The following is an 18,459-nucleotide window of genomic DNA, read 5'->3' as shown; positions in this document are numbered from 1 at the left end:
GGTGCTGCCGTGCCTAGCCTCGGTCAGCTCAGAGCACTCACACACTTGGAATCCACTCTTAGCATGCAGGAAGGGAGATCGTGTGTATTGTCACACCGTAGCGATATGAGCTCAGGATTTAGATTCCTCTATACCTAAAATGCTTGATTTCATATAATGTGGGTTTTTTTTCTCATATAATGAACAATGGCTCAGATTCATCAAAGTAATAACACTATTTACTAAAAGTCTGGATCAGAAGGCAATAGTAATCATCATCGTAACATGATATAGTATTAGAAGTAGATATCTAGGCGACAGTAAAATTGCACACAGTTTAGTTGGGTTTTTTTTTTTCTTCAACTCGGTCTTACAGCACTGCTCACATGCCCCTGAGCAAATGAACGAATGATGGGTTTCCTAAATAGTTCTTGCTGTCTATGCTGGCTGTGAATAGATATCTTGTGAAAAACTGCTCTACTACGAGTGATCAGGAACAAAATTACACACTTCTCATTCTGTGCAGGAAATGCATTCCAAGGTTCAGCCAAGTTAATGTGAATCTTTTAGTACAAAAATCACATTTTGCGTGGCAGTCGCCACCGTGACTCGACAAGTACAGCCCATCTGTAGAAGCGAGGAATTTTACACTATATGTATGAGAAGAAACCAATAATACATTTTAGATGACTGCCGTCACATTCATTCTGATTCTAATATACTCTGTATTTTTGCTGGTCAGACAAGATTTGTTCTTGTCTTTTTGCCATGCATATTCATGAAATATATTCATTGCATTTAGGCCACCGCACTCGTGAGCACTGCAAGCACTGCGGAGTCATAGTACATACAGAGTTGAGATTTTAGTGGTTTGCTCAAAGGCACCATGGCAGGCCTCCACTATGACAGGCAAATTACTTAACTCAACCACGGCTGCCTTTTTTAATTTCAACATTTCTGAAATAATAAACAATTACGTAGGTTGGTGACATTTTACAAAATTACACAAAATATTTATGGATATAAATGTGCTTTCATTTTGCCAAGCATTCATCAACATCCAAATTGTTTCAGCCAGACCCATGTTCGGTACAGATCTTCTGATCAATCAATTTGTATGAGGTTGGGATTGATCGCTTATTTCCCAGTAGTACTTGATTGATTGTGGATACACAAAATAGGATTCATAAATATATGGCTTGACTTATTTGATGTGAAAAGGTCTGACCAACAGGACCAAATCCTTATTTTCTTCCACTACATTCCCTACATGCTTTTTTTGTGCATTTGGGTGATTTTTTTGTGCCAGGCAATGCAAGAAAACCAAAGTACAGCATTACAGATTTTCTCCTCACAAACATTACTTTGTATTGTCTGTTTCTCCAAATGACCGTAAATGATCAGCAAAGAACGCCTCGTGACCAAATGAAGAGGAGGCAGTTGTAGCCTCGCGAAGTGTAACACTGTGCACTCTGCAACACTTCCCACCCACACAGGACCGTGCACATGTTGCTGCTCGCATCACTCTGAACACTTGCAAGCAGAGGTGAGTATAGAACTGCAGAGGCTGGACAAATCAAGTCTGGATGATAAACAAAACAACACAACTACAGCAACTTTTCCGAATCGTGTATTCTATTCACTGACTCATTTTACCCGACTAATCTTCCCCACAACACCTATGCAATCAAACTCGGTTACCGGTAACTCGACCAGTGTAAACAGTGGTCAGTCAGACCAGTGGGACTCTGAAGTGTAATTACATTCTGACCCCAGGCCCCCTTGAAAGCCCCAACCCCTCCTCCTCCACGCGAGTCAGCTCCCTCGATGCCCGTGACCTCCAAAAACACCTTATTAGCTAGACTGAGACTAAAGCCACACCACCTTCATCCCTGTTGCTGTCAAGGGGATTAGGCCTGTTAAAAATCACTGAGGCATGCTGGGAGAGAGACATGTAAGCTGACTTTCCTGCTGATCTTTGTCAACATGGACTCTCACCGGTCATTGAGGTCCTGTGTTATCAGGGAGTTTAGAATAGAATGGGAAAGTCAAGAATTGGCGCGTCATTTATTTGGTAACCTTTTCACCCCTTAAGTCTAAATTCGACTTAACCTTGCCATAGGAGAATAACTCGGGAAAATGCTCAAAATTGTTTGTGTGTGCGTTTGTGTGTGTGCTGTTTCTTTTTCTCCTTTTGTCATGATGCTGATCTCTCTGTTTAGAAAGAAATCAATGGTGCCCCCTCAACCCCTCCTTTCTCTCCATCCATCCATGTATCCCCTCTCTGTGCTGCTGGATCTGACCCAAGATCAAGCTGTTAGTCAATCTGGTATCCATACACAACACATTTTGGGAAGTTACACATATTTGCTTACATGGTGATAGCGAGATGAGAAAGTTGTTAGCACTTTTCACCCGATGCATGTGTTTTTGAATATCTTCAACAGTAAGCATACTAGATGCATTTTTTTTTCTAAAAGCATTTTATTTGAAGAACCTCTGCCTCTACAATTATGCCACTTTTCCACTACATCATATACCAACTCTGCAGCGAACCTGCATGTGTGCTCGCAATTGATGGCTTTTCCATTAGCCAAAGAAGGTACAGGGCTTCCTCGGTTTATAAGAAATGACGCAAGAAGCAGTAAACAGAAAGTAAACATGCAACTAACAGCTGACAGGCAGCCGTGACATGGCGTCATCTTCCGAATATATTTTAACAAGAGGCATTTTTTACCATTGCTTTTGTGCAGTCTGGTTATTTGATTTGGAAAATTATGTATTTGCTTAGTCGTTCATAGGAAATGTTACTAATTACCTACAGTAAGCGTCTACATCACTGATGCCAAGCCCGCACAATATTAATGACTTCTGGTCACAGCTCATTGAAAAAGCAAATCCTTATTACATTTTTGTAAACACAGCTAGAAATAACTAAAACTCGTGCTAATGTTAGTAGGTGTCCAACTGCAGCTGAGCTCTTGATGCTGCAATATTATACTGCTCAATCTCCACTTTATTGTAGTGGTCTGTTTTATTGTGCACAGTTTTGCTTTCATATAAGGCATTGAAGTAGTAATAAATTGGTATCTGTTGGTGCGTTACCTCCCGACTGATGCATCACTTGATAACAGCAGTTTTCCCACCATACCAAACCAAAAAGAATGAAGCTATAGTGTTAGTTGTGTATACTATTTCAGCTTCTGTATTATATGCTTGACCCCCGTGTGTGTTTGTTTGGTGGTTGTGTGGCAAAGGAACATAAATTGCTGTGATCATCTGGCAGTAATTGAGCAGTGATGGTGTGTTTAATTGAGTTCTTCCTGATGTCTCTCTGACAGGTGCTTGGGAGTTTTTTTTTTTTCATGCTGCCACGTAAGGCTTTGTTGTATCTCTTTTAGCTTGCTTCTTCTGTGTTTGGCCTAATGGTTTGTTTGACTGGGGGATAGTATAGAGACTGTGGGAGAGTTACCTGACAGAATGTGAGGCATGTCTTTGTCCGTGTCCATCTTTCAAAATTTGTATTTGAAGGCTTTCATTGTTCTTGCATCCTATATGTATTTATGTGTCGCCATGCCTATGCTGATGGCAAAATCTGTGTTGTGCGTGTGTGTGTGTGTGTGTGCGTGCGTCTGTCTGATCTGCCTCCTGGGCTCTATGACCCAAATCAAATGGTAGGAAACATCAATTTCACTATCTTATCTCCTGCTCCCCTCCCTCCTCTCTCCTTGTCTAATTTCTTTTCTCCACTTGCTCTCCTCCCCTGCAGCTCCTCTCTTCCTCGCCTCCTTCTGTTCTAGAGGTGTGATTACGATCCTTCCCGGTTTGTGTGTACGTGTTTGCTGACTCGTTGGTGATCTGAGCAGCTTGGCGCTGGGTATTGTGTGGTGCAATTCCTGGATGATGTCCCTCGATGAATGCCTCTATTCACAATTATAGCCTCTCCATTAGTTGCAGCCCTCACTGCCTTGTTGTAGTCTGTGCTTCTTCCATGCTAAAAGATGCAATTAAAGGAGGACAAAAACAAGCGTGGACACATACAGAGTACCTAGGAAAAACACTTAGTTGAAAATAGTTGTATGTGTGCATGTGTCTCTGCATATGTACCAGGCAGTCTCTTGAACAAACACATTTGCCTTAAGGGCAGTCTCTTGAACAAATACATTCGTCTTGAGGTGCTCACAGAATTATATATATATATATATATATATATATATATATATATATATATATATATACACACACAAATAATTTTCACTTTGCATTTCCACATTCATTCTATGCATTGTAATATTTCCCCTTTATTGTCTTTATGTTTGTTTTATCACAGAATTTTTCAAAATTATATGTGATGTGCAGGCCAGAATAGACAGCCACACATATAATGATTTCAGTCATAGGAAGCAAACCAGATTACTGAACAAAATGTAATTATTTTCTTCACATCACATCTTGTACATGTGCTTGCCTTCTTGGGCAGTGCTGTGACTGAGCCCCTGTAGAAGTGACCGAAGGGGCTCACCACATATGGCAGACAGGAATGAGCTGGTTGCTGATGTCACCGTTTCATCCAGTCACGAGACAGTGCTGTAGAGAGGCGCGCAACAGACAAAAGCTGTATTTTACTATTCCAATAGTGTCCTAATTTTCTACGGATTCCAGTTTCCCCTGAACATATCTGCATTGATCAACTTCACATGTTGGGATGTGACGGGTGACACTGAGGGAATGGCTTGCATTGTCAGGGTACAAGGATAGAATTTGTGCACATGCAGCAATTCCTTTCAATGCCACGCTCACTGTCAAGGCTTTCAGATACAAATCCTTGTCTCGGAGTAATAACATCCGAAAATGTCAGAATCATAGCCACTGAGATAGGGATCAGACAGGTGAATCAGGACTGAGATATTGTTATTCTGATCCTATCCGCATACAACACTCCAACCAGGTTTGAAGACAATTAAATATCCCTGTTTGAAAAACAAGAACTAGGATATTCAGTTGGAATATTATTGTCGATCTATTTTACTATTTTTCCGCACTGTGTTTGAATGTGCAGCAGCATGTGTTTGCAGGAGTGTGCAGTCCTGTAGCCCTGACAACATCTTTACCCCCAATTCTCACCCAAGTGGTAGATTCGAATAGATTGTAGAAGCAAAGAGGAGGAATAAATTGAAAAAAGGACAAATCGATGTTAGGTGACACAACAAACAGACCGTGCAATCTCTCGACCACACACATAAACACACGTAGCTTGGGTTTTGCACGTTTCCTTGGGCTCTGTCCGACTAGGGAACTGCATAGCTGAGGAGAAGGAAGCTCCGAAAAATACTTGGCCTACAAATGATGTCCTTTGTTTGATCTATTAGGGTTGAAAATGAGGGGGGGGGGGCTTTGTCCCTTAGAGACAAGCGAAATAAACATGTCTTTTTCTCTCTGTGAGCCTCCCTCTTCCTTTCACTTTCACCAAAGGCTTCCCATCTAAAGTAGAAGAGAAAGATCCGCTCCAGGAAAAAAATGGCTGTCATCTGTTTGTGTTGACGAGCTAGAGGGCAGAAAAGATTGCATTGCTTGAATGAGCGGCCAATCTGTCAATGTGAAGCATTTCATATGAAAAGGATCATTGTGGTTTATCTTTTCTCAGGCTTACTTTTGTGAATTGAATTTTAATTCATGTGTGCAACAATACAATCATTACACTGTGCTCTTTTAAATGATGCAGTGATTTAGTGACTGTGCTATTAACAAGAGGGCAAGCTTATTAACCATTTAAAATGTAAATGAATTATTCAACATTATGTTAAATGCTATATTTATTCAAGATATCTGTAACATAAGCAAAACCACAGACAGAAAGCGTAATGTCGATAAGTGTGACTTCAGTTTGATATAGCGATAATCCTTATTTGACTAGATCACAGTTACAGATGGAGCCTGACTGTAATTTTTGGCTGCATATCCAGAAGCTTCCTATATGTCAGGTACAGATGTCAGGTCAGTGCCATAAAATGTTTGACACCAAGGTCAAAGTCAAACAGCTTGTTTGACTCTCAGCCTTGCAGATGCAGACATTAGCAATTCATCACCTCAAGGCCTTGGTTGGACACTGTTTATGTGTTCATTCATCAAATTCAATATTTCATGGTTGAGATCAAAATTATTCATACTAACTGTGGTCACACAAACTGAATTTTTATTTGTTGAATGTGTATAGATGAGCTCAAAAATACTAAAATAAGAGATGGTTGACTTTGAACAAATGTCTTTATAGCCTATGTGAATATTGGCATAATTCTCTATATTTATTCTGATTTGAATGGATTTGGGAGGGGCTGTGAGAATAATTTTAAGAATGTAAAACACAATGAATATGGAAACTATCTTTCTTAATAAAACAACTTGATTATTCCAACCTGAAGATCTACTAAATAAGCAAATAGAAACTTACTTTACCAACAGTCACAGCATTAATTTTGGGCTTAGGTGAATTTGTCATCACATACATTTGTACTTCCCAAGAATGTTACAACTTTTTTCACACTTGTCAATTCTGATTCTAAACATAGATTAGACCTGATTTTTTGCTCCATTACAGCATCCGTGTTGACTTCTCTCTCCTCCCAGCAGCAAGACATTGTATGCTCAGTCTTTACCAGCCTGGGACTACTCTTCACTCTGTGCCTTTTTATAGGTTTGTCTTACTGTACTCCCTACTGTGCTTCTATTTTCGTGAATGCTGTGAGAAATAATTGAAAGTGTTGTGTGCAGTCTTATCTTTTACAGCGCTCACATTTTCACGTGCCTTGTAATAAACTGTATCGGTAAAATCCCTGCTGGCTGCGGATTCTTCGTTCCCGTGAGATGGTAAACACTTGCTGGAAATTTGAGCCAAGATCAAATCTTCACCAGAAACTGAGACAGTGGTTGATTGATTTAAAATTCAACTGTTTGTGCTTGTTTTGTTGCTTGTGTCTGTCTGTCCGTCTGTCTGTCCAACCGTCCGTCCGTCCGTCCGTCTGTCTGTCTGTCTGTCTGTCAATCATTCAGCACACATGTATTCATATTCTGAGGATTTTGTATATAGTGCAGTAGTGAACTGAATTTTACACAAAAAATATAAGGCAAGGAACAGGAAAAAAATGGCTCATATTCTAATCACATTGCCACTCTGTCAACAAATACAGTACACCCCTCTGGTCAGTGGAGGTCATGTCAACATGCTGAACTTTTATGTTGTTTTGCCTGCAAGTTTTGTGTCATTATCTTGCTACATAATGATGGATCCCGCTCTCACTTTGGCTAGAAAATAAATAAATAGATAAATAAAATATTGCTATCTATGTTACATCATTGAGTCGGTCCTAGAAGAAGCCATGACATTCCGTCCAGAGAGATTGACGAGCTTGTATGTTGCAGATCACGTGTCTGGTGTTTTATTCCTTGTTTTTTTATTCGCCAATTAAAACAGAAAAATCAGACATTTGGTTAACTGCTTTATATGACAATATGTGTAGGTACACCTCATGGACACTTCAATAGGTACACTACACGAGGTAAAAAAGAATAAATAAATAAAGGGTTAATTGCACAATAAAAGCACATTTTTGTACATTCTCACACCTGGGATCGATTATTCTTTATATTTTTGTTACCTCGTGTAGTGTACCTATTGTAGTGTCCATGAGGTGTACCTAATCACAGGCCACTTCAATAGGGAAAAAGCTGAAGTGAATGTGAAAAGTGCCACACCCGCCCTCACCCCCACCTCCTGATTGGCTGTTTGATCTGTGACGTCACTTGGACACTCCATTAGGTACACCGCCATTTTCAAGTGTACCTAATAACAGTCCACTTTATTAGGGAAATGTCATGGTCAAAGGTCACAGGTGTCAAGCTCTAGTCCTCGGGGCCGCATTCCAACATGTTTTCCAAGATTCCCTGGTTAAGTCCACCTGCGTGAAAAGTTTTTGGTCATTTTCACGTTCTGCAGGAGCTAAAACTTTTCACGCTTGTGCACTTAACGAGGGAATCACACGGACTCTCCATTAAGTACACACTTTATTAGGGAAATATCATGGTCAAAGGTCACAGGTGTCAAGCTCTAGTCCTTGGGGCCACATTCCAACATCTTTTCCAAGATTCCCTCGTTAATTGAGATGTTGAAAGTTTATTTGTGACTTTGCATTTCCAGGTTAAAGGTGCGTATTTATACACAAGCGTGTTTGTGTAGAGCTCAGGGAAATGCAGTTGTGTACGTTGCCTCTGCTTAGAAAAGCCTTCCAAGAATTCTGCAAGGAGTACTTTGACATCTGTTATTTATGACACGAGGAATCGTTTCAACTTTAAGCTCACAGCTGCACAGACCAGCGCCAAAGAAAAAGCTCAAGGCAATCCCATTAATTACTTCTGAAGTAGCATTTTATGCTCATCATCATCTTAAATCTCATTTGAACACACGTCTGTGGGGACACAAAATGAGAAAAGGTGATACATGTCCTGCTGTCAGGATCACCAGGGTGCAATGGACGCAGAGAGAGCACATAAAATACATAATATAAAAAATCAACCCTGATCTTAAGGAAAAAAACAAAAAAATCCTACTAAAAGAATGAAATAGTCGTATTATTTTATTTCATCGTAATTATATATTTATTATAAATGTATTATTTATTTATATAAATGTATTATTTATTCATATAAAGGCCGGCCCGCAAAAATATTTCTGACACGTAACTGGTCCGTGGTGCAAAAAAGGTTGGGGACCACTAATCTATTACTATTTGCTTGTGAGCTGTTCCATAAAACCATATATATTCCATGCAATGTGAGCGAGGGTTCCGTAGTGTAGTGGTTAGTGCTCTAGACGCTCACCCCAGTGACCCGGGTTCTAATCCCAGTGATACTTAACTCATTTTATCATAGAAAAATTTGAAACACAGTTGCTCGTGTGCTGCCCCATACAACCATTGTAACTATTTGCTTGTGAGCTGCTCCATAAAACCATATATATTCCATGCAACGTGAGCGAGGGTTCCATAGTGTAGTGGTTAGTGCTCTAGGCGCTCACCCCAGTGAGCCTGGTTCAAATCCCAGTGAGACCTACAATATTTTATCACAGAAATATTTGCAACACAATTGTTGTGTGCTGCCCCATATAACCTTATTTGCTTGTGAGCTGCTCCATAAAACCATATAGATTCCATGTAACATAAGCAAGGGTTCCATAGTGTAGTGGTTACTGCGTTGGACTCTCACCCCAGCGACCCTGGTTCAAATCCCAGTGAGACCTAAAATCTTTTATCATAGAAAAATTTGCAACACAGTTGCTTGTGTGCTCCCCTATATAACTATTTGCTTGTGAGCTGCTCCATAAAACCATATAGATTCCATGTAACTTAAGCAAGGGTTCCATAGTGTAGTGGTTAGTGCTTTGGACTCTCACCCCAGCGACCATGGTTCAAATCCCGGTGAGACCTAAAATCTTTTATCATAGAAAAATTTGCAACACAGTTGCTTGTGTGCTCCCCCATATAACTAACTATTTGCTTGTGAGCTGCTCCATAAAACCATATATATTCCATGCAATGTACGCGAGGGTTCCATAGTGCAGTGGTTAGTGCTCTACCCCCAGTGACCCGGGTTCGAATCCCATTGGGACCTAAAATATTTTATCATAGAAAATTTGCAACACAGTTGCTCATGTGCTGCCCCATATAACCATACACCTCCCTAAAGCTTAGGGTTAGGGCTAAGGCTGGAGTTAGAGTTAGGGTTAGGGCTAGGGTTACGGTTACGGTTAGGGTTAGGGTTAGGGTTAGGGTTAGGGTTAGGGTTATGGCTAGGGTTAGGGTTAGAGCTAGGACTAGGGTTAGGGTTAGAGCTAGGGTTAGGGTTAGAGCTAGGGTTAGGGTTAGAGCTAGGACTAGGGTTAGGGTTAGAGCTAGGGTTAGACTAGAGCTTGACACCTGTGACCTTTGACCATGATATTTCCCGAATAAAGTGGCCTGTTATTAGGTACACTTGAAAATGGCGGTGTACCTAATGGAGTGTCCGTGTGATTCCCTCGTTAAGTGCACCTGCGTGAAAAGTTTTAGCTCCTGCAGAACGTGAAAATGACCAAAAACTTTTCACGTAGGTGCACTTAACGAGGGAATCTTGGAAAACATGTTGGAATGCGGCCCTGAGGACTAGAGCTTGACACCTGTGACCTTTGACCATGATATTTCCCTAATCAAGTGGCCTGTTATTAGGTACACTTGAAAATGGCAATGTACCTAATGGAGTGTCCGTGTGATTCCCTCGTTAAGTGCACCTGCGTGAAAAGTTTTAGCTCCTGCAGAACGTGAAATGAGCTAAAACTTTTCACGCAGGTGCGCTTAACGAGGGTCACTTGGAAAACATATTGGAACGTGGCCCCGAGGACTAGAGCTTGACACCTGTGACCTTTGACCATGATATTTCCCTAATAAAGTGGCCTGTTATTAGGTACACTTGAAAATGGCGGTGTACCTAATGGAGTGTCCGTGTGATTCCCTCGTTAAGTGCACCTGCGTGAAAAGTTTTAGCTCCTGCAGAACGTGAAATGAGCTAAAACTTTTCACGCAGGTGCGCTTAACGAGGGTCACTTGGAAAACATGTTGGAACGCGGCCCCGAGGACTAGCGCTTGACACCTGTGACCTTTGACCATGATATTTCCCTAATAAAGTGGCCTGTTATTAGGTACACTTGAAAATGGCGGTGTACCTAATGGAGTGTCCGTGTGATTCCCTCGTTAAGTGCACCTGCGTGAAAAGTTTTAGCTCCTGCAGAACGTGAAATGAGCTAAAACTTTTCACGCAGGTGCGCTTAACGAGGGTCACTTGGAAAACATATTGGAACGTGGCCCCGAGGACTAGAGCTTGACACCTGTGACCTTTGACCATGATATTTCCCTAATAAAGTGGCCTGTTATTAGGTACACTTGAAAATGGCGGTGTACCTAATGGAGTGTCCGTGTGATTCCCTCGTTAAGTGCACCTGCGTGAAAACTTTTAGCTCCTGCAGAACGTGAAAATGACCAAAATCTTTTCACGCAGGTGTGTTTAACGAGGGTAACTTGGAAAACATATTGGAACGCGGCCCCTCAACGACTGGAGGACACCCCTGGTTTAAGTGAAAAGTGCCACACCCGCCCTCACCCCCACTTTCTGATTGGCTGTTTGATCTGTGACGTCATTCTGACACTCCATTAGGCCTGTGATTAGGTACACCTCATGGACACTACAATAGGTACACTACACGAGGTAAAAAAAAGAAAAAAGAATAAATAAATAAGAAAGTGTAGTGAACGATTCGGTGAACAATTCTTTTGAACAAATATTTTGAGTGAACCGATTCTAAAGATTCAGTTCACTTAACTGGAATGCACATCACTAGTACAAAACAGTGCAGACAACCACTGGCTTCCAGGTCAAAATAGCCGACTGGATAATGCCACGGGCTCTTGCTCGGTAAGAACTTGGTTTGATCCCAGGTGTGAGAATGTACATAAATGTCCTTTTATTGTGCAATTAAATAAAGAAATGTCTTTATTTATTTATTTATTTATTTATTTATTTATTTATTTATTTATTTTTACCTCGTGTAGTGTACCTATTGAAGTGTCCATGAGGTGTACCTACACATATTGTCATATAAAGCAGTTAACCAAATGTCTGATTTTTCTGTTTTAATTGGCGAATAAAAAAACAAGGAATAAAACACCAGACAAGTTTTAACATAAATGTTTATTTGAAAATAATAATAATAATGTTAAAAGTAAATTTCAAACCAGCAATCTAATGTGAAATTGCAGTAGATATATTGGATGACAATATTTAGGTGTATATATGCATACACGTTATTTAAAAACTACTACAAGTGTTATAAAATCAAGATTAGCCAAAGAGAAGCATAATCTCCCCGTTGTTGCATAACGGCGCATCCCTTCATGCAATAAAGTTAGCCGTTAGCTTGGAGAAAACGTGCATAAAAGAAGTGGTGTTTCAGTGAGTGGTTCTTTCTTTCCTTGGCAAATCTACATTCTGGCTTACATAGTTCACGCCAGGAGACGCAACACGTTCACTGACTGATCCGTTGATGCACGGGAAGGAAGGCAGTTCACCCACTGACTCGTTCGCGGACGGGAAAGTCAGGATTCGTTCTCTCACTGATCCGTTCTCGCGATGAACTGGAAATGCAAATCACTCACTCACTGACTCGTTCACTCACAGATCCGTTCAGTTGGTGAACGGTAAATGCAATTCACGACTCGTTCGTGAACGGGAAGTTTTGTCATTTTCTTCTTCGTTTTGATTTACGGCGAGGTGGCACCAGCTTCAATGCGCATTACCGGCACCTACTTGTTGAAGTTATATGAACTGAAAAAAGAACGAATCACTTTAGGAAGTGATTCGTTCACTCTCGTTCACTGAAATACAAATCGTTCTTTTGAACGAATCGTTCACTCACGAGCCAACACTAACAGCAACACACACATAAACTGTGCCGATGCCACAACATGAAATCCCAAGATTCTCCGATTTGCCAGGCATGCACGATTAGCAAGTGGCTGCCCAGGCCTTGCGCTAACTGATCTGTGGTTTGGCGATCCTGTTTACAATGCGCTCGGTATTTAATGTTGGACAATTTCCCACAGCACAGCTGAACATCTCTCACGGCACACCAGTATGGCATTTGTCCACAATCTCAATGTTGTGACTATTTGGCCTTAGCAGAAGAAATGCCATGGAGGGGTAGACAAACTGTGAAGTAAAAAGGTAGCGCAAGAAGCGGGAGAAAGGGGGTAAGAAAAATGAACAAGGGCTTTAAAAAAAGAATGAATTCAGTCAACAGTGCAGCAAGTCTGATAATCATGAATCAACTCCATGGCCTTGTGTGTGCCGTCTTACTGCCAGCGAAGATTCTTTAGGTGAATTACCGACTTGGTTTGGGAACTCCATCACTCTGTCACCCCGCAAACACATACAAACATAAATCAATCCTCAAAAAACAAATGGTCTCAGGAGCAAGTCTCGCCTCTGCTCCAAGTTCCACATCTCACACAGGAATAGTATGTTTCTCTTTTTCCACTTAGTTGAAGTGCAAATTCAGATTTGCAGAGTAGGAAATGGAGAAGTATTTCATTAAGGGAGCCTTTGTCACTCCTCATTGGGTTGGACAAATAACAAATTAATTTCTAGCCACTTAATTTCTCTCTGGTCTCCACTGAATTTACACTAACATCAAATTACCGATCACAGGAATGTGAACCCCCTCAAGTCTTTATCAATTCATTAAAAATATGCCGCAAAGGAGACGCTACAGAGGAAGTTCGCTTTTTAATTTAACTCCCTGCCTCCTTTAGCATCTACAAACACAAATCAAGTGATGTGTGTCATTCAGATTTGGATGTTCGGCATACCTGAAACAAACTGATGAGGAAACAAGTTGTGTTGTGATTACAGAGTTGACTTTCAACTTTTCAAAGTAAAATAGTCTGACTTAAAAAAAAAAAGAAGGGAAAGAAAGTCTTTTTCACTGTGGGTAGTGGTGTTTGGTAAAGAAGCAGTTGTGTATTGACAGGGCCGTATTGATGTTTCAATTAGAGCGGTGTTACATTGTGCAGCAGCATGGTAACACCATGCATCTCCTGCCATCTGCTCTGCCTCCACGTCTGACGAACGACACACGTGGGGCTAATCGAGCCGCACATGAGCGATGGGACTGTGAGCTCTGACACACGCACACACGCATGCACACACACTCCTTTATGTGCATCCTTACACAGAGAAATGGGGGAAGGAGGAGGGCGAGCTCCTGTTTTAACACCCTTCAGAAAGCCTGTGATTCCTCCCCTTCTGCCTTCACGTGAGCATCACAAGCAAGTTATTCCTCTGACTGGGAACATGCAAAACAGCAGATGCAGGAGTTAAAATACATCAAAAGCTCATCCGATGCAAAGATTAGAAAAATAAGAAAAAAAATACAAGGGGACTGCTCGTGGCAGGTTTCCCGTGCTGGCGTTCCTGCCTGCCAAACCACATGAATCAAAGACCTCATTGTGTGGATTATTCCGTTAATCTATTGAGGGCATTGAGGAGTATTGCAGGTGTTAATGTGCCAGCTTCCCCCCTGCTTTATTGGGGAGGTGTAGCGTTAGCTTGGTAATCTGTTTTAAATGCTTTCTGGGGAACGAGACACTGAAACGCAGCCAAGAAACCCGCTATGGTGAAGAGCCTTCCATTAATACAACACAGGCGAGACTCATGCCAACAGGGATGAGCCAAGGAGCAACACTTGTTGAAATATTTGACTGTATGAATAATAAGGAGGGAGGGGTATGATATAGCAGAAGCAGTCCCATATCGACATCCTCTTGTGTTTTCTCTTGCAGAAGGTGTGCTGTGTTCTGTCTGTGCCCTCAACGCCTGCTCCAGCTGATAGACTTTAGAGGAGCAAGCAACAGCAATAGAGAAAGCAGTGAAGAGCCAGAGAGTGATGAAAGGTAAAAGAGGACAGAAAGAGAGGTAATCCTGCCTTTTTTTATACTCCCCAGGGTGGTCTCTTCATCCAGGCCTTCAAAAAGAGGGACGGAATACACCTCCCTGTGACAATGGGAGGGACCCACAAGGGTTGTTGCTAACCGTGTGTGTGTGTGTGTGCGTGTGCAGAGTGGTACAGCTTTAAGCAGGCCTTTGAGTGGCCTAATTGCATTGGAATACAGCGGTCTGAGAGCTGGCTCAGATCACGGTGGGCTGCTAGAGGGGTTAGCGCCCGCAACTTGGACAGGCACACTCAGCAAAAGAGAGCTCAATGCGGACAATTAATGCTCTCCCTCTCGTTAACTCGCTCCCCACTTTTTGTCCTCCTCAACTATTTTAGACCCCACGTCTTCTCCACAGTTCCCCTCCCTCACACCTCAGTTCGTCGTCATCGGCCGACGCATTAATCCGCCCTTACAGCCTGTCAATCTCCGTCTTCTTTGATGCCCACAACAATTAGAGCAGGGATGAAAGACGTGGGTCAGCTGCTGTTATGTAAGCCTTGCAGGAGGCCTTGACAACCCTTCTTTGTTCCTGTATAATGAGATAAACAATAATTATCATTGTTATGAGAATGATCCTGTGTGCTCAATCGAGAAATATTTAATAGCACACAGGCCAAAATCCCAATCATAATTTACTATATATGATATATTTGTAGTGTTGATAAAATTATTGGGGAAAGCCTTAGATTTCAGGCAGTCATTCTACAAATCATTTTGATCCAGCTACGGAAAAAATTATGATTATTTTGAACATACACTACTCGTGAGACCATAAAATGGAGGTCCTTTGAATAAAAAGTCGATGATTCTAAAATAATGAAATGTTTAAGTGGAACCTCTTTAATTAAAGCTGGAAGTCATGATTGTTTTATTCAAATGCGTTGTAGAGAGTAAAAAGGCTCATTATGGAAGCACTCCTGCATTTGTCAACTTTTATGTTATCACGTTTTATAATATCATATTTGACTGCTGGTGGTCGGTTTATTTGCCTCACGGTCGTCATTTGGTGGTTTACTCCATGGCCTCTGTTCCTTCCCACAAAAATCCATGTAAGGTTAATTGAAGACTGGAAATTTCCCATCAGTGTGACTTGTTTGCCTCCATTTTTCAGCTCTTTGACTAACTGGTGATCAGTCCAGCTGTACCCGACTCAGTCAACTGGGATAAGCTCCAGCTCACCTATGACCTTGAGCGGGATAAGTGGTAGAAAAAAGATTGATGGATGGACCAACTCCTTCCTATGAAGTCTTTGAAAGCATCACTGATATTATTATTGTGCTTTTGGTGTAGTAAGTGCATAATCTTTCCCACAGTTGAAACATGCACGTTGTCTGACAAGGAATCTGGGAGCTGCATCATTTTACACATTACAAACGGGCACAGTGGACAAAGTGTGGAACAAGCCGTTTAGAGAACGTATATTTTACCAGCCCTCCTTTGTCTCTCTTCATTACGCAAGCGGTGTCTTAATAAAATGCAATTATTTCCGCTCACAGGACGCTTTCTAGAGAGAAAATGGCAGAGGGATGTGAACTGATGTATGGGGAGACGGTTGCCTAATTAGAGCGTTAGAAATTGAATCTTTACAACACACGGGTCATATAATTATCCATCCCACTGTTAATTTAACGCTTACATTCTCTGCTGTTCATCTTTATTCCCTTAAATGTTGGTTGGCAGTGGCCCTTGGTGGTCTGTTAATTTTTTTTTTAATATTTATATACGTGTATATGGTATATAAGTGATGGTAGCTCGGCCCCTAACACTGGCCCCCTTAAGTGATTGAAATACGGCCGACCCTGCAGTCCAAATAACAAGGCTCGCATCATTTATGCATTGTTAAACCATGTAATTGAAACAAGACATATTTTGCATATTAGACCATTAGAATAATGTGCTTTGCGTTTCTCCCAACACGACTATTTAAGCCTATGTGGCGATGTGGTAATTCCTTGAATTACAGCCTAATTACCACAATGTTCTTTTGATTTGGCCCATTTCTAAGTTACGCCACAATAATGTTCAATATTACCAGAAGGAATTACGGAGCCGTGCCCAGAAACTTTATCTTGTATCACTTGAATTCATTCAAAGGATTATTAGCCTATGAAATGATCGACATTAATGGCCCAATTAGGTGCACTTGTCAAAGAGTTCCACTTATAAGCGGAAACTAGTACAAGCACTTGGTGAGTTTTCCATCAAAGTGCCGCCATCTGTTTATTCTTAAAGGGGTGGTTTGTTCAATAAGTGAAAGGGATTCCCAGGACTTAACACTTGGAAAAGCGGAAAACGTAGTTGGCAAAAGCAGCATAGTGGTATTCACTTGGATCACTGATACTGTTGTATTCCTGGTTTATGGTCATAGAATCTTTTTGTGGGATTCCTTTTTTTTTTTTGGTAGCACTTTATTCTCCACTCACTGACCACGACATTAGGTACATCTAATCCAAAATGCTTTTTCAAGCAATGCTTGATTTTGAAAAGTTTAATTTCAGAAGATTATTGTAGTTGTAGTTGACAGTAATGTATTACTGCACTGAAACGGTGTTTCTAACATTTTGGCTAGTCACAATAGAGAGCGAGAAAGAAACTTTTAGAAACATGGCTCAGTATAATTACACAACTGCAAAAATGTATTCTTTTCTGTCAAACGTTTTGTAGGCCTAGGTTGTTGTTGTTTATTAGACTAAGAACTTTGTGACAAATACATTTAAATGTTAGTGAGATCTGTGGTTCTCAAACTTTCAGTGGTGTGTCCCCTGTGAAATATTCTTTTCAACCTCATACCCCCAAACTAGAGCAAAGCATTTTTGGATGGGAAAAAAAGGACTTAAAACAGTGTTATGCCATCATTATCAGATTTATTAAACTATGAAACTCAATTTGTATGGCAGACTCCCTTATATTTGGAAATAAAAAGATACAACAAAAAAAGAAAGAGAAATAACTTCATTAAAAATAAGGATTTGTTCACATAAAAACAAAAATATTATCAACATGGGATCATAGTCAATATCTGTTCTTAAAAAGAAATTATTCACTTATATTTACATTTTTTCAAATGTTTGGCAGGTCATCCTATAGGTGGAATATGACCATTCTGGTATGGGGAGGACATTTTTTGGATATAATAGCCTGTACTGAATATAAATCATAGTATCAACTTGGATTTTCCTGAAATATTGAGATCATTTAATGCTTATTTTGAAAAGATTGCTACTTTTTAAAGATATTTTCAAATATTACGTAACACCCCCTGGAGTGCCTATTTGAGAACTTAAATGTTTCAATTGGCTAATTTATTTTCCTCAAAGTTAGTTTGTCTCATAATTTTATTACAATTTTTTTCTACATGATCTAGTTTACCTAATTAAATATTGAATTGTAGTTTTGTCCATTTGAGTAGTTTTTAATTTACATTTTTGTACAAATGAAGAACCTTGTCGATTGATTTATTGATTTCATTTGGGACATGCCGCTTTTTTGCATACATGTATATAGTGAATTATTGAAGTGTTTTACAATGAAATTGTTGTTTACCTTGGGAGGTGTTGGATTATTATTTTTATTTTTTTTTGCTTTATCTCACTGCAGTGTGAGGAGCAGCTCTGAGGAGGGACATAATCTCTCATCTTTTTGATTTCCTTCTACTTTTCTACCTCTCAGGGCTCCATGCGCTTTCCTCCTCCCTCCTTTATCCCAGGCCAGGCTTTGTCCCCACAGCAGAGAGCCTCTCTAAATAGAGGCTTTTAGATAGAACAGGAGCATTCAGGGAGGGGGAAGGGAGCAACGCCACTGCTGTTGTTTCATTTACGTCTCCCTATGGCAACCTGCAGTGGCGAGCCAGGAATGTCGGCCTCTCCGGACAAAGTCCTGCTCCTGGGGCGGGATGGAAGCCTGCTCCTTCTGT

This window comes from Syngnathus acus, chromosome 16 (genome assembly GCF_901709675.1).
Source record: "Syngnathus acus chromosome 16, fSynAcu1.2, whole genome shotgun sequence".
Classification (NCBI taxonomy): domain Eukaryota; kingdom Metazoa; phylum Chordata; class Actinopteri; order Syngnathiformes; family Syngnathidae; genus Syngnathus; species Syngnathus acus.
This window is presented reverse-complemented; position numbering follows the sequence as displayed.